Source organism: Prorops nasuta, unplaced genomic scaffold (assembly GCF_024137725.1).
Source record: "Prorops nasuta isolate Cenicafe-Biocafe unplaced genomic scaffold, Cenicafe_Pnas_1.2 PNAS00006, whole genome shotgun sequence".
NCBI lineage: Eukaryota > Metazoa > Arthropoda > Insecta > Hymenoptera > Bethylidae > Prorops > Prorops nasuta.
In genome coordinates this window covers 1560992-1584568 of record NW_027116803.1, presented here as the reverse complement: position 1 = coordinate 1584568, position 23577 = coordinate 1560992, and the positions used below count along the sequence as shown (strand labels likewise).

Sequence of the window (23577 nt, the reverse complement as noted above, 5' to 3'; positions counted from 1 at the left end):
TTTTCTTGTTGACACTCGTGGTTATTCCTACACGATTTATCGCATTTTTCTATAGTTTTCCATCACGATTTAACTCTTGCCACTCTTTGGCGAACATTCCTTAAACGAATTTATTTATCGAGTATTTTCTCCTTTAAGCGTGTAAAGTCCAACTTTTTTTCTACCGCCTTAATCTGTCACTGTAACTTTTTTTCATCTTGTTTCTATTGGGTTGAGTTTTATGAATTATATTTTGATCAAGCGCTAATTAAAGCGATAAAAAATTGAATTAAACGAAGGCAATTATTTGGAGATTGAACATTGATGAGGGGAAAAAACTCTTTTCTGGAGGAAATAAGTGAATTGGTTTTATCCCGCGTCCCAAATGAACGCTGACCTTGCGCACTAATCTTACAATTTCATCCCAAGACCGATCGTATTAGCGAATTCTATCTTGAGCCAAGGAGGACTGGACTGCAAAGCGAATTATTCTCCTTCGAATTGATCCCATTGGTAAATGGTTTTTCGTCGGATCGATAGTAATGCTTGGATTTTTAACCATTTTTTAAATTTCATTTAAAATTGGCACGAACAAAAAATGAGCAAATGCAGGCTTAACAACATTGGACTATAGCGATTATTCATCAGGATTTGGGGAACACTTTTTCAGAATATTGTATTAGTGGATTCATGTATTTGCGATTGTCCTATTATTTACTGTAATATGCTTAAATATGGATTTGCGTTTTCATTGAAAATTGTTTCCATTATATAGTCGCACATTGAAACACGATTTATTGTCACTGACGTTTCGAACTTGCGCTGCTTGCAAAAACGAATAGCCAATTGTATGGTCATTAACATCCACTTGAGTCATATACGCAAAGATAATTTCAGTTTTGATAACACAGTTTTGTTAGAAAAGCTTTATGTGCATGAATAAAAGCAGAGGAAGAATAACGTTCATCATTATAGGTTTAAAGACACAAATAGCATGAATTTTCTCAAAAGAAATTTATTTAATTCCATGCATCTCGAAAGAATTCGTGAATTCCTAGGTGATTCTCGATAAAAAGACTTCATAATCCATAAAATCCCAGCACACACCCGAAGAAAAAATGCGATGCTAATCTTGGCAAAGTATATAATGTCTGCTCAGGTTTTTTTTCCTTATAGGGTATCGGCTGCCAAGTACTTTATCATACGATATTCAAAAATCGGTGGTTTCCTGTCATAAATCCATGGAAATATTTTAGAAAAGTGGATAAGGAGTTACGAGCATCGCGATAAGGACACTTTCATCAGAAATTTTTAGTTTACGAGATTTAGCCAATTTAGATTACGTCGTACAGGATGATTTTCATAATTCCTCTCTCTTTCTAGATCATTCTTTATAATGAAATTAAAAGAAATATTTACCTTGAAAACTGGAATCTTATTCTACTCTTTATATCGTTTGAGTGTATTTCTCATTTGATTGCAGTACTCGAAGAATAATTATACTCGTTATTGCTGGCAATTTCAAGAAGATTTATAAAGTTGGATTTACGGATGGGGTGTATACAAAGATGTAGATAAAGTATTACGAGGAAACGCGATAAGGGCACAATTTTAAAAGAATTTTCTTGTTTTAAAACTTTCGATGCTGAAGATATAATCGGAGAGGGGGACTGTGACTGGAATTCTCTCTCTTCTAAAAGATTCTTGACAAGGAAGTTCCTGCTTCCTTATGACGAGAAGGACTACGTTAAAGCGTAATCATCGTAATAGTCTAGTCAGAAATAGAACGTGGCGACCTCCTGGCGCCATAGTCACACCTTATTACAAATATTCTGCCACGTTCTTTAACAAGTCGAACCAGTAATTCAACAAATTTCCGGAATATCCGAGCTCCTTATTATTATTATGCATGAATTTTCCTCTCAACGAGTTTCCATCCCAGGATGCTTCCGCAAAAATAACTCGTGCAATAATAATTTCTGTTTTAACGAAACTTTTCCCTTTAATTTCATTAAAGAAAAAAATGTATTTTCACCGAAGCAAGTTTTGATTAGCCCATTAACCGAGCTATATATATCATCGAGTCTCTCTCAATGGGTATATACAACACACGGATCCCCGTTGCACGAGTGTGCGCGAGTGTTGCTTAGCAGGCAGTGATGTAGAAAAATGAGTATTGGCGAGTGCGACGTCGTATCTTTGCGGTTCAGCTTGTGCGGTGGGAAAAGTCGCGTGGCTGTGTGGCAGTTTGGAGCTTGTGCTCTTGACGCGGAGTGAAGGTATAGAGAGAGAGAGAGAGAGAGAGAGAGAGAGACGCGGAGGAGGAAATTTATTACTCCCGGAGGAAAAGCGAAGGAGCAGGGGATCGGGCCGAACATTTCGCCAAAGATTAGCTTTCTCGATAAACCACCAATTTCTATGGCTACTTCTTAATTATTTCCATCTCGATTATTTCTCCATTATCGTTTAACATGATTTATTTACCTCCTTGGAGCTTTCGAGAGAAAAGCTCTGATTCGATCATTCGCTCTTCCAATGATAAAATAACTTTTTATCAAATGCAATTTTCCTCGCGAAAAGTAACGTTTCTCAAAGTTTCCTTTCGATTCGCTCCGCTGATAAATGTCTCTACATTTTTCGGATGTACTCAATTTTTTCAGTTATTTTTACATCGATTTATTCGCCATTACACTTTAAGCCTGAGATATATTTGCGATTTTTATTTGCAGCGCACAAATAAATTCTCAGTCTGCTGCGCCGCACATAATCGCTGATATAACTTGCAGCTGCACGTTTAAGGGATTGAATCTCGTACACGTCTATTTGCATCAGTATTTCCGAGATGCAGCAGCCATTTGTTTGCCGCTCTTCCTGCTTAGAATTCGTAATCATTAGTTGCTCTTTACAAACCTTCGAGCTCTCCTCGGTCTACATTAAAATTTCCCCCGTCCATTTATCCTTCGATATATTTTCATCGCTAATTTTCCACTATTGTGCAATTCAAACGCACCACATGAACGATTAAAAATTCTTTGCTTCTCGAAGGAAAGTTTAAACTTTTTAAGATTTTCGTTACATTCGTCGACAGTTAGGATGGAACGGGGCGTGGAATACAAAAAAGAGTGATTGTGCCATTTCAAGATATCTAGAATTCTTTTTAGACACACGGACAGGATAAAGCATCTTGACGTTGAAAAAATATTATTTTAAAGCTCGAATTCGCTAGAGAGGAAAGCTGCTCGTAGCTGAAGATAAGATGAAACGATGCACCGAGCTTGGAAAGGGATGAAAGCGTAGATATGGCGTAGTTTTTGTTGTTTTGGTACTTCTATATATATATATATATATATAGGTTTTCGAATAATTCGAGGTATTCCACAACGGTCCATATATAGTTATTGCTTATGGGAGTTCGTTCTCGCGTTTGAGAGAGAGAGAGAGAGAGAGAGAGAGAGAGAGCGAGAGTCGGCGGTACAGGGAGCTTTAGGGTGAGTTGGTCACGTGAGACGACGCGTGGAAGCCAATTTCGAGAGAGACTCCCTTAAGGGGAGAGGAAAAATTTATGTGACTCGTTTGATTATCCGATAGAGAGGCCCAGACTTTCTTGGAACGACGAGGAGGAAAGGGGAAATAACAGTGGTGGCAAGAACGAGCAGAACGATGAAGAGGAGAGAGTGGGGGGGGGGGGGGGGTTGTAGGAGAATAACGGGGAAAAATAGGATTTCGACGACAGATCTTAAATGTGACATTACGCAGGAAATCGATTGCTAAGGTGCTTTGCTTTTCGATGACTCTCACCGACTCCTTCTTTCCTTTATTGAACTTTCAGCACTATTTAACGTCGATGAAGCAAAATTGCAATTTTTCAACATCATTTCAATCAATCGACCTCTCAAACTTTCGACGAAACACAAATTCTTTGCCATTTTTCACCGTGAATTGCTATCGTGTAAAAAATCTATTATTATCTGTTGAATCGACTGTTATATATATCCTGTGTGCGAAATTCTATTGATCGATGTAACGGTATATTTTTGTATAAAATGGATGATAAATGCAGGGGATGAATCTATGCTCTTATTTTCAACGCGTTATCGCAAGATTAGAGTTGGGGAGTATCATGAGAATTTATTTCTTTGATAGTTTGACGCGAAAATGACAAAAGTTTGAGCTCGCGGTGAGGGTGATACAGAAACTAGCCGAATGCATGGAAAGCTTTGTGCATATTGAAACGATGATTTTCAAAACGCAATAAAATTATGCAAATATTTTTAGCATGCGTAAATTCGTCGCATCCTACGTCTTATATATATTTATATTTGTATATGTGGAGGAAAATGATTTCTTTTTTACGTATGCATGCGTGCAATCATGCAGATATATTTTCGCAGAAAACTTGAGTGACTACTTCTTTCGCAAATATTTGAATAATTTTCTAGACCGCGATGTAGAATACTGCACGAGGCATTTTACACGTGTACGCATATTTTATTGGACATTTCTCCCCCATCTCTTCAGGAAGTATTCACAAACAATCGTTTAACAGGAATAAAACCTGCAACGTTATATTTTCTACAGATATTAAAATGACTTTGCAAGATCCGCAAAAGGATGTGGATATTTTCTTGCGTTTTTTCTTTCCTTTTTGGTCAAACGACCACACGTCGCCTTGAAAATGCAGCTCGGCGATAAAAAGCGGCAGGAATCCAAGCTCGGGTTTTCCACGAGAATTCGAGAGAAAAGAATGCAGGGTGTAAGAACTGGGAAGAAGGGGGGGGGGGGGGAGGGGAGGGTGGTAATGACAGTGGAGTTTTTTTCGTCAATTTTCCTGTTCTTCCTATACATATGTATATTTTCATATACGTGTGTTTTTGTGACAAATTGACGCACACTGTTGCTCGACTAACGTTACTCGACTAATATTGGCTCTTCTGGCTAGGGGAATTGGAAACGATATACAGCATCCCCTTGCACCTCGTGGTATCCGACCGAACTCGAGAAGTATTGCTTACACACAGCTTACATCCTCATTAACGGCCTTAATTAGTACATAAAGTTTGAAGAAGCCACGGGTAACGCTCTTATATATACATATGAAATATATATTATGTATAATAAGTCTTATGCGCGATAAGCTTCTCAAAAACTTCGTATAAATCCTTAATAAACTTGGGTAGCTTTTGAGAGACGATGGAGCTCGTGGAGGAAAAATCTGCATAATTGAAATGAAATTAATTCCTGAAGGTGGAGAAATATAGAAGGGTATTTTTGATCTCGTGGTGGAATCGGGTGGAATGTGACAATGGATATATAAGAGTAGGAGTTGTGGCATTGGAAAGAAAAAGTGGAAAAGTTTTGCTTGACTCTGACCCATCGTGGGTTAGTTTTCTCGCATTATGGATAAAGTATTAGCAACATGGGAGAACATTATTTTTCTCATGTTATTCGTTGCGGAGTCGGTGTATATCCATCGATACATTTGCCAGCTACTCGTGACGTCAATCTTCGGCTTGGTGACGCAACTCACATATTTACGACTGCGCTCAGACGTTGGAAAAACTTGATGCACCGTAAACGCCGGCTAAACTACCCCTCGGCAACCTCCGATGTGTCCAAGATTAGGGGGCATAAAAAATGTGCACAATGTTGCGCGTTGAATTCTCGAATTTACATAAATAGGTCATATACGTGCTGCATTAATTAATATTTGTCGCGAGCTAATGTTTGTCCACCTTTGATTTTCACGTCAATGGTAAACAATGTTTAATTTAATGAACATACTTGTTATTCGAATAATATTTACCTCCCCGCTCTGTTTATCCCACAAATTAGTTACAGATAGAGAAGGACTATGATTATATTTCCAGGAAATTCGCGTGCGAAGGGATAAAAAATGGTATATGTATATATATATATATATATATCACACACCGTTTGATTTGTACTCGCTCGAGTGTTACGTGGAGATATGGCTAGAATTATTCGTCGCGTTAAACTTTTAGCCAAGTTCGTATAAAGTGGGATATTACGGTGTGATTGTAAGAGAGATGGTTGGTAGGAAAGTGCAGGTGGAGAAAGTCTCTGCCATTGTGTAGTTGGTGTGTGGATGGAAAATGGAGAGAAAGACTGTTATATAGCGCTCTGTTCACAACTAGTATATATTGTCTGTTCTCTTTAAGTGGAACATAGAGAAGACCTGGCTATTCCACATATTACAAGCAACATATATAACGTTTTAGAATATAGCTGAGATCTGACGAAGGAATATTTATGAAGAGATGCTCGAAGCAAGCCCTTGCTACCAGCCACCCCATTGATTATACATACTTTAAGCCCCAAGCCAACCCTCTTATTAGCCGTACACTTCACTCCGCACGTACTGGCTTCCACGAAATTTCAGCAGGCCCTTGCAAAATGATTTCCAAGCATTGCTGAATCTGATTTCAAGCCCCACGACGATAAATTGCTTCGTCGCGATTCATCCCTTAAACGCTTCTCACAATTTCTACGTTATTTTATAACCGTTTCGAGCATCTCTTTTCTCACTTTCTCATCGAGCAACCGTGAAAGTTTATTGAACTTGAGCATTTCCCCAACTTCTCCCATTACTCTCGAAACTTTAAAAAGAACGATGATGGACTCGACGGTTATACTGCAGCAACTGAGGATATAATCTTGCCTTGACCGCAAAGTTAATTTATCTTGCGTAGATATATATATATATATATATACACGCACTATATTTCGCGAGGATTTAAGCAAAAGTTAAGCCGCTAAATCGGTGCAAACCGGAGAAAGTGATCGGGAATCTTATCGAGCAATTTTTGCGTCACTTTGAATCCTTTAACTGGTTGCACCGAAGCGTGTAATGCGATTTAATGGAACACGGGATTAAAGTAACTTCTCATCCACCTCGCTCTGCAATCGCGACATAAAATTTGTTCCTGCGATGGGTTCAGTCGCAATAGTAAAGTGCTGAGAAGCACATACCTGGGTTTATACTCCAACTTCTCGGTTGTACCTATATAGATGCAGACTTCTTTCCAGCCAAAAAATCGATTAAGCGAGCCTTTGATAAAATCGTAGAGATTTCTCGGTAAGTCGGAAGAATGCTTGGCAAGCATGAATAAGGCGAATGCTTAAGATTTGGTATTTCTTGATGAGCAGGAGCTTCAAAGGGAAATTTCAAATTTTCGGAATACTTGCAGACGAGGGAATCATTGAAGGAAATAATTTATACCCTCCATATATGGAAAATTGTAAAAGCAGCTGGAAATGAGAGCTAAACTAGGGTGGCTGATGGTGATGGTGGCCCTGGCGCGGAATGAGCTTTCACAAGCTGTTAGCAGATACCTAACAATGGCGTAATCGAGGCAAGCCTCAGGTGAGGTAGGTCGTAGCGTTACCTTGGAGAGCATTTTCGAAAATCTACGCAGACGGAGCTTCCGTTAATAATCTCAGACGTTTATTATATTATTGAAAAACGTCCAGGCAAACGCATAAAATTGCTGCTGCCGCATGTATATGCAGGCCTCCAACCAGGCTAATTCGCGAAATAGCTTAAAAAGCTCAAAAAGCTTCCCCTCAGATTTCCCTCGTTTCTCGCTTTCCAATTTTAATCCTAAGACCGATTTCCTTCGGGTAAAGAGCTGCCTGGTAACGAGATAAAGGTTTTTACCATTGTGAATTGTAACACACAGCTCTTCGTGAATGCTTTAAAATAGAAATAAAGGTAAAAGAGAATAAGCCTTTTTTCACTCGTAGCACGAAACAGCGAGGTTTCTTTGCCAAACGCCAACAATCCGAATAATTCATGAATATACGAGTAAATTCCAGGTACAAGTGATTATTTATTGCACACTTTTGCAAAAACCTTTTTCCTCTCCGGCTCACAATAAACGACTTATAATGGTAGTATTAGTACCAGTACGTAGTACTTATATATATATATATATATATATATCTTGTAATACACGTGCAATTGATAATAGACGGGATTAGTGGAGCTTCCTGTTCAAGTAGTTTGACCATTAGAATCTATTTGTCGGATAATTAATTATGTCATTAAGCTCCATTAAAGCAGTGGAAGTACTGCAAGCTTCGTGATTCACGAGGATCGTTTTGCGCGAGGAAAAATCAAGGGCAGGAGAGAATCCTCCTTGAATGACTGGCTAAAGTACGAGGAGCGAAGGTGGGGAAGAACTCGAAGCGTATATATATAAAAAGGAGAAAAGAAAAGTTGCAAAGCGAGAGCATAGCTTTGGCAAATCTGACAAGCAAGCATGGTAGGTTGGAGTGCGTTGCAGTGTATAGCTGCGGATGATGAAGCTGTGGTGAAAAAGGGAATGAGAAAAAAATTAATTGTAACTCGTAAACCACCAGGACGTAAAATCATTTCTGCGCAATTAAATTTTGCATCGCTGCTTAGATAACCAGTGTGGACATTTATTTATACCGTCATATAATGGCCCCGCCAGCACGCTTCACCGAATTCGTGCCCGACAATTTATACGATTGTGCAATTGGGTTAGTGCTTGCTGGCTATATTTAGAAGCCAATAGCTTATACCCCGTAGAATAATGCATATATGAAGCTGGACTATTATAGGGGACATGGACGATCACTGGAGCAGAAAATGCTTCAATTTATCATCAATTATATTATCATTGCCTGGCCATTTAAGAATTCGAAGCTCGTGCCAGATGCCTCGTGTTGCAAAACAAGACTCGATCGCTTTTCTTCCTCTGTACTCGAATCTCCGACAGTAATTTAACATTATTGTATACGTTTAATCTGCTTTCTATCGATTATCATTAATTCTCAGGATTCGAGTCAAGGCAGTACTGTGTTTCCCTTGATTGAAAATTTTCAGGATAATTTTGTTTACGGATGTCTGACATTGTACCCTTGGCTCATCCTGGCTCAGTACACGTAAATCCTGTCGATGACGAACAATCCATGCCAAGCCTCGACCGGTACGAATCAATACAACATCCATCCGTTCTGGATTATCACCATTTTTCTCCCTAAACAATCTCGATAATATTATAAAATCCTTCCTAAAATAGATTCGTTCTCCGCTTTAAAGCGATTCTTTTAACGAGAAATATTTCGTGCGTGTTATTGGATATAGTCGACACTTTTTTAATATCAGTGGTAAAACGCAGAGAATCGATATAACGTCATCCACTCGCCTTTAAACGTCTCTCGAATCTTTCCAGAAAAAACTTTCAGCCAAATTATTAATATTTTCTTTCGATTTTCTTATAGGACCAGCTTCCATTTTGAGGAGTCGCGATAATTAAGGCGAAACTGCAGTGATGCGAAAACCATCGAGTATCGAATGTAATTTGTGTCACGAGAGTTCGTTACTAAAATAGAAAGAGTTCCTACAAGTTTGAAACATTGTTAGAGTGTAAAATTGACCAGTCTGCATATTTAGCGGTACTTTTTGATTGGATCAGTATAAGTTAGTGGAAAATTGATGCCAGCATAATAAAATTGGTACGATGGTCCTGCAGGAGTATGCACGAGCCTTTTGTGCAAGAGTCTGTGTATACGTTACGCAGTGATAATTTATTCCGAAACTATTTTCAGACTGACAAATGCTGAATGTAGGAACGAAAGGAATAAAATCTTTGCTATATATACACACACACACACACACACACACACACGATAAAATAAGATAGTTGTGCGTATAGAACACTTTAGACATTGTAATTGGAATTTATACAAAGTTTCCACTGGCAGTATTATGATTGGTCAGCTAGGTCCATTTGATAAACGCGGTCATCTGATAATATATTCATCTACGTGACTGCAGACAGCACAAGGGCACCGCAAATCACACGTGAATTTCTCTCCAGAGAGTTTCTTGTCTAATATTCTCTATAGGAATTTTCTAAAGGCCGGAATTAAGCCAGCACACAGTCACAGCTTACTATTTATTTACCAATTAATTACAAAATTGCGTCTCTCGAGAGCACAGTGGTATTCTGTTATAGCACGTGGTACACTGAGATTATTCAATCAACTTCGGTATAGCTTTGGAGCAAATGTATTAATGCACACGTACTTTAGGCCCCATCCATCATTCATCGCTTCCAACTGGCCTTCGGTCAGCTAAATAGTATTTTTAGCATTCCCACAGGGAGAATGATTTGTTGGATAAAGCTAATCCGGCATTGGATCGAAATCTATCGAGGAGTGCATCGCGAGGTACATATATATATATATATATATATATAAACGCGTCTGAAAGGAGCCAAAGAAACACTGATCGTTTATCCAGGTGAAACGTACCAAAAGCCAGGAGGCGTATTAATACATTGATCCGGAGCATAAGAGAGCTGCACGATATTGGCATGGAAAATTAATTGTTATGGATATAATTGGTGGTCAATGATGTATAGCCGTACTTAGCCAGCACTCCGATATTTATGCGTTAATTAGCAATTCAGCCGGAAAAGAAGGTTGGTTTGGCGAAAATTGAAATGCTACAATGGACAGGATCATTCATTTTAATAAGGCTCGTATTGATTACTCGGCTCGAAGCTCCTATTTATATTTACAAGCCCTCTGCTTACTTTCATAAAGTTTTTCCATCGTCTTTAATCCTGAATAGTGCTCGGCATTACAAAGTCAAATTGTTTGATAATATTCAGCAATTTTCGACGTCTAGGTGTTTCGCCGAAGAAATATAAGTACCGAGAGAGAGAGAGAGAGAGAGAGAGAGAGAGAGGAATATAACGGCTCTCTCGCAACGACGCAATAGAAAATCAGCGCTGGCACCCATCCCTCCCCAAAGGCCAGCCACTGGATCCTCGGGGATGATTTCTTTGAAGCGTGAAATTACTTGTAGTAGAAGTGAATTTAAACGCACTCGTATAAAAAATATCTCCCGAAGCTTTTTCATCTTGGATTACGCGAAATCCGCTTAGTTAGAAATGGAGAAAGTATGAACACACGAAGCCAGCAAAAATTCTAATATCTTTTGCTGGTGCTGCTGATGTTGACCTTGATCCTTCATGTGAAAGCACCGGCTTAACTGCAACTAAGCAAATGTTGAATGTGGCATGAAACAGTGAAACGAGCGATATATATATATATATATATATATATATATAGCGAATATAAACCTTTGTGTTGGAGGAAATATTTTTATTTACCAAGATTTTTAGATTCGAGTTGCACACCTGTTACATGCAGCTCGAATATATAATAAAAAGGCGAGGGTGCGTGTGTGTTTTAAGAAAGAGACTGGGCAAAGAAATGTACATTGTACACATGTTTCATGAAGAGAGTCCGTCGTATTATATATGGGAGACGAGAAAAATAGTAACGTGTGTGATAGGTATATATATATATATATATATATATATACATACAACGTTACAGGAACTCTCGTTAAAGCTTCTGTAATGTTATGCTGGGAGAGGTAGAGCTATTATTCTTTTGTTGCAGAAAAGCTAATCGTCGGTCTTCATAACTGGGTCATTCCAAGTTTTCTAGCTGGAGTCTCCTTTCAATAGAATTCGCCTAGCATTCTTTTCCCTTGATTAAACTACGCATCCAAGGCCTTATTTCTCTCCCATGTAATTCCAATGGGGTATTTGGGCCATAACAACACATTACACAATATTTCATCTCCATGGAAGCACTATGTACGATGAAACATTACTGGATGTGTCGGGAGTTCCGCTATAGACCTTGTCACGAGTATACAACGAAGAAGAAACCTCTCGGATGGCTGGCACAACGCTCAAATTCCCGCCAATTAGTTTGCAGAACTTTGCACGTTCATAGTATATGAAATCCTGATTAAAGAAATTCCTCAAGAGTATGTATGGTAGAGATTTTTCCAATCGTTTTGGAGCACGGAAAATCGTGATATTTGCGAGTCGAGTATCGGGAAGAGACGTCGAGGTATATAAACGTGCAGGAAGGAGGAGGTTCGTGTTTGGAATATACATATAGATGGAATATATTTACCGGTGAAACGAAGCGAGAGTTCCTGCTTTATACCGACCGGCTTCCACGTAACCATGAGGACGATTTAATTGAAACGTTACGATAGGATACGGTCTGTACTCTCGTCTAATTAACTTTCAACTCGCTATCGAGTGACCTTTCATCCCTCCTACGAATTTATTGTTGAAACTCCGTTACGACAATTGCACGGAAATTACGCTGGAAAAGCGACGAGTTGGACTCGTCCTTGGGTCTGATTTTTGTCCAAATTACACGAGTTTTTCTCAGTCCTCTCGCGGGTCGCGCGTCTTCCCTTAACTTCTTCAACGCTCTTCGTCGAGAGTCAGGAAAAACCGCGTGGTCGAATCGGCCGTTGAATTTTGCGTATACCCCGTACGAGATACGATTTGCATCGATAACGATTCTATAATCTTTATTTTATGTCTTTGACGCGTGGTCGTTGAGCCTTCGCCGCTTCATCAATTTTACGTCGCCCATATACGTATATCGCGCCTTGATGGAACGTCCTTTTTTCTTTTCATATATATATATATATATATACGAATCTCTCGATTATCAATCGGTCGATAAATTTCTTCGTCGCTCGTGCGCAATTTTCTCGCCAATTTTACACGCAAGTTCGTTTCGTTGTTGTCCGCCGTAGCGTTAATCCACCAGAATTATTTATACGAGCGAGTATCAGTGCAATTTCGCTTTAGCGACTCTCGATGGGGATCGAGAGCTCTAATATCGAGCTTTGCTCTCGCGCAAAACGCTCGTGAGGCTGGAGCTTTTGATAAAAAAGGAAATTTATAAGCAATCGTGAATGGAAATTGCGAAATGGATTCGATTTGGATTTTTTATTCGCGTTCATGGTGCCCGGTGCGAAAGAGGAGGGTTAATAATGCAGGTGTTTCTGTTGTGCGAGGAAAAATGAGAGTGGCGGAGTAACGAGGATGCACAGGAGCAGGTGGTTGGACGTCGGAAATGCCACTGCCAGTAGGAATGCTAAAATAATCAGCTGATTCGGTATTACACGCTTTGAATTATTCGGAAGAGCCACTTGTGCGTTATTTCCTCGTTGGAATGCGATTTGGAATAGCGAAATGGAATTAGGAGCAGGGGTCGAACAATTCTCTGGTAGCTTCAGGTTTTGCAATTGGTTCGAAATTAGAGCCAATCGTGAATGGGATTGGAGTTTGTCTCATGGATGGTGGTAGTTTGCAATGGTAAAAAGCCTTTTCTTCCCGTGCGAGGCGATGGAAAGGAATATTATCGGCTTAGAACCACGATCGATCCCCTACCACACATACATAGATGGGTGTGTACGTGTGTGTGTGTGTGTGTGTGTGTATAGGCAACTGATTAAAATGCATTATTATATATATAGTCTTTTCAAGTCGAAGGATCCAATGAAATTCGAGGCATTTTTATGCAATAATATATGGTCTTAATCCCGTGAAATTTTTGTCTTTGAATCACGCACACTGATGCAGGATGAAAAGTACACGGCGAGCGTGCTTTTTTCAAGGAAAACAGTCCTGAAAAAATAGACAACGTCGTAGAGCCTCGACACACGGGACAGTTTAATCCTTGGATAACATTGGATAAGCTTGGAAAGATCATTAGACGAAATTCTCCGTTATCGTCCTCGTTTAATTTGCTCTATTGTTTCGGTCGACTTGCAACGTGAAATGAAATTTAGCCAACGTATATACCTTCCAGAATTTATTCAATGTTTTCTTTGCGAACTTGGTAAAATTGCGGAAAAACGCTGATTGCGCAAATTATGGTAGCGATATCGATTATCGATAGGCTGCGGAAGCTATATCTCTGCCTATAGGCTGAAAATTAAAAAATTTCAAACGTCAAAACGATTAATATTTCTCGTATAAAAGAGGCCTCCGTGCGCCTGGCTCTATCGTAACATGTATATATATATATATATATATATATATTAGCGAAGAGTTTACTCGATGGGATAATCGTTAAAAGTGTTGCGGCCATGTTTCGTCGATTACAAATAAAATGGGTTAAAAAGGGTTTTATTATAGAGTTTGCGAAATGAAAAGAGGATTTCTCGGCGAAAAGGATGCGTTGCTTTAATTTTATTAAAGCTTTCCGCCGCTTTCCTGCAGCTATATTGCTCCAACTATACGGGTGAAATTATCCGAGATGAAAGATCCGGGGTCCGGTCTCTTACTGCGTTGGTACACGCAGAGACTCGCCAGCTGTTTTATTGTAATGAAGACGTTTGCGCTCTGCACCATTTAACGGTTCCCTGTGTTTCTATGGTAACTACTTATCTGTTACCAGCACGCAGCGTGCTCTATCAAAAAAATCACCGCCTTACCACCATTCGGTACTTACTCTCCTCTAACTTTAATCTAGGCCACGCTAAAAGCTCCGAGCAATTTCAATGATACCGCATTAAAAAGCGAATATAGTTTCTTCCTGGGAAATTGTATTATTCCTGGCCACGCCCTCCCCACGTGCCTTTATTCTTCCTAATTTTTCGAACATAACCGGATGAATATTGTTGCCCGAGATCCTTGTGGTTTTCAAGGGACAAAATTTAGCAGCGCGGATTGGACGAGTTTCCGCCTCGACGACGACGACTTTAATGCTGCCCGGTCGACTCTTAATTCTTCATTTGCGAATACTTCTAAGAGCTCTTAATTTAAAATCTTATTACACACCTCGGATATTGTAATCACCATTTTCATTCATCCGCTTTATTAGTCTTTGCAATTACGAACTTTTATTACACTATTATTAAAGAATAATAGTACTTTGGTTTTGGAATTTTTGCAAAACTCGTAATCGATTTCTCTAATGTTAATTAATTTGAGGTTCGAGAAATTTCTTGGGAAAATATTTATCGATGCACGCGTGAACTTATTAAATTTTTGTTGTACAGAAAAGCGCTATATCCTTTGGGATTCTGGCTGTGATTATTAAAAAGTCGTTTTTCAAATAGAAAAACGTTTTATTTCATTTGAACATTTCTCCCAACTTTGAGATTGGAAGAAATACTCGGGGAAGTCGTAAAAATTATTTTTATTTATGTCAGGCCTGGAGAAAAATTTTATTGGTCGAGGAAAGGTAAGAAAATGCCGCGGATGTTGTGTCAGTGGTTTTTTTTTAGCTCTAAGTACATTTGCAGGCTAGAGGAAATTTTATAAAACCATCATGCGTGGCTTGAGAGTGTGCGTTTTTCACTTTACAGCAAACACTGAAAGAACGTTTATTTCCAAGATAATTCTCGAGAACCTAGGATATTTCGTTTTCAACGATATATTCTTCTTCGTATTACCTCTTCGACTTTTCCCCACTAAAGCTGCACTATTTCAGAGAGAAAGCTGGCACACAATACTGATCGAACACAAGATGGGTAAATGGTGGAAAGATAATTTTTAATTGAAAAGATCATTTTATTAGGACCTGTTGGGTCACGACGCGCGAATTCAGTAATAAAATCTATCTTATTCCCACGAGACAATAATAATAATCTCTTTCTTTTAGTTTAATTACTAAATCAGAAAAAAAGGATCGTTGCGGTAAGACAAAATATTTTCCTTCAGCTACAATGAAAGAGTTTGCGTGTAAAGATCATGTATCGAAAGGTACTCCGTTGATCAATGCAATTCAAAGTACACACGAACGGTCCGCGGTCTGATCAATAATAGATTCGTTTCCCTCGCAAAGCAAAGGAGTGATGCGAATAAATTTGCAAGATTGTTTTAACCGGAAAGAAACTTGTATTTTTATACTCACTGCAATTGGACAAATTTACCAAATATTATGCTAGCTGCGTTAAAAATTGAATGAAACGTCACGGAAATAATTTTGTCAATATTGACGCGAATCAGCAAAATTTATACTAGGAACCATAGGAAAATATTGTATTTCATAAAATCAATCACGAAGAATAAATAAATAAATATAATTTTCTTGTGCGTGCGAACTATTTAATTGCAGAAATTTCAACTGCTATTGTTCCATCAATGAAATTAATTAATTGCAGCTTCTCGCTCTGTCAAAAGCATAAAACGATTTATCATACGGGGGTGAGGTTATAATGTATGTTGAAATTTGCTTAAAAAATGTTTTCAGCGATTTTAATTAATGTCAAACTTTCGTCTTTGTTTGTAAAAAACGTCCGTCAATGCCGAGGTTTATACAAATCTAGGGATTGTAGTCCTCTCAGAGTGGATGAGCTGGAATGAATAGTAATTAAAAGTTGTTGCGTAACGTGAAAGAATTGCACACTGCAGACGCCTAACAAATAAAAAATGTTTTTCGAATTTGAGCGTAAACTCGCGGTTTCTACGTACGACCATTACGACATCGATTTCAGCGCATTTAAATTAATTTACTTATTAATTCAATGTTACGTTGGAGCAAACAAAGAATGAGAATTAAAGTGTCTTGATGTAAATTGAAGTGCAATGTTTATGTTGAAAAAATTCTAGACGCAAATGAAAATGCTTTGTTACGTTTCCAGCTCTTGCGTATAGAGACTGCTACAAAAGGATTGATCCATTTTATGTTGTATATTCCTCGTACGTATACCTGTATAGATATACAGAGCACGCGTGAGTTTCCACTACACTATCATTTAAAATTGCTTAATAAGTATCGTTGATGAAAATTTGCCTGTATCTTTTCGAAACTCTCTCTCTCGTAAAATGCACATTTTAAACTTTGTGAGAAAATTCGATGAGAAAACTTTCAACGCTTTCCAGTGGATCAATTTAATAATTTTCTTACTTTTGATTTGACTAATAAGCCTGATTTGTCAACCTAATTACTTACAGTTTCTACTGCGCTTTGTATGCCAAAGTCTTAGTACGCGAAACTGAAATTTGCCTGTGACAAATTTCTGTTGACTTAATTGAGTATTTGTATTACTTGCATCGATGTGCGTATTCGTATCGATGTGAACCGCGCAGTAAATGCGAAAGCATTTCATTCGTGGTTTTGCCAGAGATATTGGTACTTCACTTGCAATAAAAAAGATGATAGCAAAGTACGACGAAACTTCGGGATTATCACTGACAAAAGTACTGTTGTTACTTTTGGCAAACATTTGAGGAACAACTATTTATCGAGGTTTACCACAGGTATTGGAAAGAAGGTTTTCAAGAACGATACTCGAAATACCTTTTGCAAGGCAAATTTGTAAAAAGCTGCCATACTATTTATTATATTCATTGGTATAATTATAAAAATTTGTCGACCTCTGTCACTCGAAGAATAATCTATAGTTTTACTGGTCGAGCGAGCAAAGCCATAAGGATACTTAAAAATTTTTAAACAAAGCGTCCCCACGCTTTTTCTTTTTCACTGCATAGAGCAGTGCGTTCGATACAATGAGTGCTGAATAAATCCATTAATCAAAAAAATTCTTTTATCTCCTCCCTCAGTGTAGGAAATAAAATTAATGCTCCTAACTTGATTTAAGATCTCAGAGTATGGATAGAGTTTCGTGACTGCTGCTACATTGTTAATCGTCCAAAAGTGAGAAATTAATTATTCCCATCGGCCTTGTTGCCAGCTGAAGAAGAGAACTAGGAGAAATGAAAGGGCGTTCCTATAATATTTCTAACGGAGAACTGCTTTACAAAGCAGATTCACTTACCTCGCGAAAATATCTTTCCCTTTGTTAACCTACATTCTCTTCCTTTTAGCGATTTTCCTCCAATCAGCAGTACCCCCCCCCCCTCCCTCTCCCTCATACAAGCGAAATATTCTTTGCGCAAAGAGAAATATCAAATGTCAATGAGGATGTACGAGAGGCTGGAATGTTTATGCTAGAGAAAAGGGAATGAGCGCTTGGATCGAGTGATAAGGGGGCCCAGCTTCAAATCCGTTTTTCTCGATGCCAATGGATTTGCCGTGCGCCCAACGATGCAAATTAAAAGTACATTGAGCGTTCTCCGAAAATACTTGAGATGCGCGCAGGAATTCGAAGGATTTAATTAAAGTCAAGGAAAGCGGAAAGGCTGCGCGAGCTCGCACACACACGCGAGCATACACATATAGCACACGTACACCAGCCTCGTATTTATATACACATATTAACGTTTCTCTCTGCAAACAAAACACACATGCACACTCGCACAAGTATTCACTGCGAGCTTTAAGCTCTTCAAGTTAGTCAATATTCCGAAGAAACAGCTGGAAAGCACACGATTGCCTTGCGAGTTAATTAACGCGGGTCCTGGCGAGAGAGCTGCCTTTCGATCATTTACAAAAGCGAATATTTACAGTTGGATGTAACACTTTGACAGGAAGAATTTATGCATACTGCTTACAGGAGAAGAAATCCCATCTATCGCGCGATATTATAAAGGACAATGTAAAACTTTTGCAAATTGCATATATTAAAACTTCCTATACATGCGCCGGTAGTTTTATCGGATTTTCCACGTGCCATTAATAAATTCAGCTATTTAAAAGTTTCTCAATTCTGTATTTCTCATCAAAGGTAGTCTCGATCTATGTATACGTCTACATTAAAGCGGCCACTTTACTTCTTTCTCCGCTTCTCCACGACCATATAGTGTATACTCGTGTTTAGTCGGGACTTTCAATCAACTTGACAATATTTGCTGGTAGGCTGACTTTTCTGCGTGGAAAATCCGATTTGCATAATAAAATAGCTGATTATCCATAAGTGAAAAGTTGCGGAGAATCTCGGCACCTTCTTATCGCATAGAGTCAAGATCACGATTTAGGTAAATTTATGCGTGTACACGCACGGAAGTATTAATTACTTCCGTTTGACGTAACAATCCTACCGAAATGTGATCTGTCGAGTAAAGAACGGTGGATTCTCTTTTGGAAAGCGACGACGTAAGAACTTTGCTCGATTGAATGAAGCGCATAAAATAGGAAATCACTCACGAGTAAAAGATCCAAAGTAATCCAGAAGTCAACGTCCCGGTGTTGCCGAAGGGTTTCAAGGTCGGGAATATATCGAGAATCGGTCCAAGGAAAAATGACGCGAATCGAGACTGTGTTTCAGCCAAGTTTGGATTTTTGAATCATCAACGACGAGCGCGCGAGTGGAGTCTCGCGTGCATGTTTCGGCTGACCCGAGAGGGGTTGAAAATTTCGGTGTTCTCAGCCAGTGGCCTTGCGGAAGGTCATCTTACGTGGGGAGTATGCTTTAATCGTATCGAAGAGGCGAGTCGCAGTTTTTAATGGGGAAGCGAGTGCCGAGCACTCCTACCGGGACGGCGGTCAGATTGGCACTGCCAGGCTTGCAAGACCCGGCGTCCCCCTCCATCGTCGACCTCTAGCCGCTCAACGACCAATCCCCTCGCAAACTTTCTCCTGGACCAGCTATTTTCCCCTGGAAAGCCCCAACCAGTCCCTCTTACCACCTCGTCTCACGTGTTGCTTCGCTGTAAACATCAGATAACCCCACCCTCCCTCCTACTCCTCCTTCAGCCTCCACACTCCTTTGCAAGCTCCTTTCTCCTTTTTTTTTTCATCCCTTTTTTCGCCTACAATCTCTCAATCCCACCAACGGTCTTTTCACCATACATATACGATATTCCATCAAGATTTCATTATCACTCCATTTTTATGTACATCGTCGTTATCCTCATCCTTCGCCACATCTACATAATCCTACGAATTCATTTCATTTTATCTATTACGTTTGGACAAATTTATCACCGATTTTATACCTTCCCAATTTATCTTTTATATCTCGGTGCGAATATAAAAATTGCTGCAGTCTACGTGCTGCTTTCCAGCCATCGAGCTTTTTTCCTTCCAACCTCGAGTTATTTCGACGTAAACGGACCGACCAACTCGTACAGGGGTTTTGCTCAAATTGCCTCTTACTCCATCCTTATATATATCTTATATCATTTCGCAACATCCTTGTAAGAGAAATGCGTCGTATCCCGTTGTTTAGTTGTACCACAACGTAAGCGGCTGCTGATTTATCAACGAGCTTGGGAGCTTTTTCCTAAATCGAGATCCTTTTTTCATTGAAAGTCGATCAGAGTGGATGGTCCTCGATTCATCTCACGTGTTGCTTCGCTGCAAATACCAGGTCGGGTCTTCCGTGCTTGAAAGCTCTTTCTCTCTCTCTCTCTCTCTCTCCCATTTTCCCTACCATTCTTCACAGATTTATTTAAATTTCAAAACACACTCGCAGGAATTGAATCGCTACGAGTTTTCGGTGATCGAATCCATCGACGTTTCGTTCTATTCAAAAATTCTTTTCCAAAGCTTCAATTTCCAAGAACAAATATTATTGACTAGACTCAATTCACGCATCTCGTACCATTCTGGATACATAAGTTTTCGGAAGAGCTGCAGTAAATTTTAAAATCTGGTTTCTCCCATAAGATTTCAAAATTTCATCAATTTTTTAGCACATTAATTATTATATACATATATGTATATATCAGAAAAAATTTTAATTATTAAAAAAATGTATCTTTCAAAGGAAAAATATAGGATGCATTCGCACAGGCGTGCGCCGTCGACTATTATTGTCATTATGATCGCGCGAGGCTCACCATTTAAGCGTAGAAAATTAATGCTTCATCGATTAGTCAGTCGTTGCAGCACCATATTCCGAATAAAATATTATTAAATTTTATCCGTGGCAGTCAAACGGCGTTCTGTCAACGTTTGTAGCAAATAAGCGTTCAAAGTATACGCCTGAACAGTTTTCGCTGCACAGATAAATTTTAGCCAGGAAAATGTGCAAAAAGCTTTTCGAGCTCGACACAGTTTCGTATCATTCTATTCCTCGAACGATGTAAAGCGTTAATTATGCAAAATTTATAATGACTTTGCACTAATAACGTTATAATTGTGTCAATAAAGTAAATCAAGTGGGGGATGTGAGAAACTTGGGCCAAGTCTTTAATCACTTATATTATAATGAAATTTAATATCTAATTAGGAATTAGATTAGCGTTGGAATTGTTCGGGCCATAGTTGTAGTATAATTACGATGAACATGTCGTTGACATTTACAAGGAAGCAACACGTGAGCTTGCGGGTGCTGTCAGATTCTAAGCCACTGGCGTATTTTCGCGACGGAAAGATCGCGAAGGGAGAAAACGAAGCTATATACGAAAACACGATTTCCTCCGGCAGAAATTGGACGTCAGCCAAGACTTTCGGTAAATCCCGCGCAGGGTGCATTGATCTATTTCGCCTCTTATTACTATAACCTCCTGCTCTGCAATCTTTGCAGAAATTATATCGCAAATTATTATCATTCCTTACTCACAAATATATTTCTCGAAGTCGTTAATTAGAACGCGAGTGGAGGAATTTGAGGAATGTTGCGAAAATCTTGAACGATTGGTAGAAATTTCTTAAATAGTACGTGGAACGAAGGGCGATGGAACTCGCGATTTATCCGGAGAATCTTCGGCATTCCCGACGAAATAGGTACAAGTAAAAGACTCACGAGCGAAAGTAACAACACAACAATAGTCGGTGTGACCTGAAATCGATTTTCCTGCGGGTATTGACCCCTGTGCTACCTGCAGGTATACGCTTTATCCCCAGAGTGCAATGATCGAAGAGAAATGCTAGTGGCTTACCCTCCCAACTTCTGTCAAAGCTAAAATACGAAATCTGACTATTTCGCTAATAAACGCTAATCGTACTATACTCCTTTTTGGTTCACCGTAAATGAACGATGCTATGTGCACACGGAACAGCTAGAACGTAATACGTATATGCGTATTAGAACTTTCTTCATTTATTTACAGCAGAGAACAAATTGTGCCACGAGGTATTAGCATTCGGGGACAGGAAAGTGATTAGTTAAAATATATAAATTTCTGTTAAACTTTTTTTTTATTTATGCGTGTACACAGGAAAATATATATTTCCATTTATAACAATGATTAAAAGCCCCGAGTATCTCTATTTTTCTTCATTCCTGGTTATGCTCGTACATATACAGTCTGTTTTCTTTTAATCATGATTAAAAAGCTATCAAAATGAATCACTGAGAATAATTTCAAACGTTCTTTTTCTTAAAAAAAGAAGCAAGAAAATAGAGAAAAAACAATGAAAACTAATGTTCGTATAAGAAATGTTATTTTCCACATTCTCGGTACACCGCGAGTAAGAAATATAAATACATTGGGTACTTTTAGTTTGTGTTATTCTTTCATTCATATTGATGAGGCTCGAAAACATGCAAAAAAGTACACGGCATGTTCCTAGTACGTTTTCCTATTTTCAATACTACATCTGATTGCTTGGTTATTCTGTAAATTATGTCAAAATATTCCGCGCTAATGCACGTAGGTGGCAGCAATAATTAGCCTTAAAATACCTGTCGCGTAATGCATTTATGGATGATAACAAGACAATGTTCAATAACGACATACTATGAAATTAGAGAATCCAGTTTAATAAAGCGCAGCAGTGTAGGAATTGCGTTGGTTGGTAGAATTTCAAGAAAATTTTCCAGCTCTGGTATAGAATTCTTTTATATAGCAACATTCATACCGGGAACAATATTCTTTGAAGAAGAATTATTGCAGCAAGTACATACTCGCGGAATTTTATATTTCTTTCGCGATTTCGTTCATCCCGGAATATCTTTGTAAAGATTCTTTAAGAATAGACCCGACGTTCCCTTATATATATATATATATATATATATATAGCAAAAAGCAAATGAAAAATTCACTGCCATTTCGAATCGAGTCAATTGAGTGAATTAGGCTGAAAAATATCGTGCATTCGTGTGTGTGAGATTAACTTATGGGATAATTAAAAATATAATTCAATTGTTCTGTACCTGTTAGGCTTTGCTGAATTGGTTAATTAAATTGCATGAAAGTGTTTTATGAAAAAAACTAATGTGTTTCGCGAAGCATATGATTCAGTGCGCTGATTCAATTGGCGATGAATCGGGAAGGATGGTAAAAGAGGTAAAGAGAGAGAGAGAGAGAGAGAGAGAGACCGATTTTGCGTATTGTCTCCCTTTCACAGATTTGCGAAGAGCCAGCAGTAGTTTTATAAAAAAGCAGCAGAGTTTTCTCATATCGTTCTTTAATACAACGTTTGGTCTTACGGATAATCGATATTCAATATACAGTCAACTGTTTTTCGTATGCGGTTTTCTTTATGGTTCAGCGAACAATCACATGCACAACCTATATACGTACGGAGTTATGTTATTAATAGATTGAGAAGTTCTCGTTTGAAAGCGACATCGAATGGCTTTTCTGAGAAAAGAAGAAAAGAATAATACTGTAAAATTGTGTAACGCAAAATGCTACACTGGCAATAATTTATATGACATTTGTTAATGATACACGCGTGGGATGGTGTTTTTCCACTTAGCAGGAAATTAGAATAATACTTATCTCACTCGTTAAATGACAATTATGCAGATGAGGCTCGATATTTCGTAGAAATTGCTTTTGGCATTTGTTATACTTTTGATATTTATTTTCAGACGTTTGATAGATTTATTCCACTTTTAGCAATAAATAAATCTGCATTCATGGATTTAATAATGCATCAATGTCTGAGCCAGAAAAGACAAAGCACGCGGGCTTTACAAAAAGATTTGTTTAATTTACAGCGCGTCCGTGTTAAAGTCAGCTT

The 23577-nt window shown here is 38.6% G+C and overlaps 1 protein-coding gene across 2 annotated transcripts in view; it reads right to left on the bottom strand.

Moving 5' to 3' along the window:
- kairos overlaps positions 1–19197 on the bottom strand; it is a 29485-nt gene extending 10288 nt beyond the window's left edge. For both annotated transcript variants that reach the window (XM_066728093.1, XM_066728094.1), the window contains exon 1: positions 18865–19197. The gene's annotated coding sequence lies outside the window, so the exon portion shown is untranslated. The remainder of the gene's footprint in view (positions 1–18864) is intronic.
- Positions 19198–23577: the final 4380 nt, after the last annotated feature.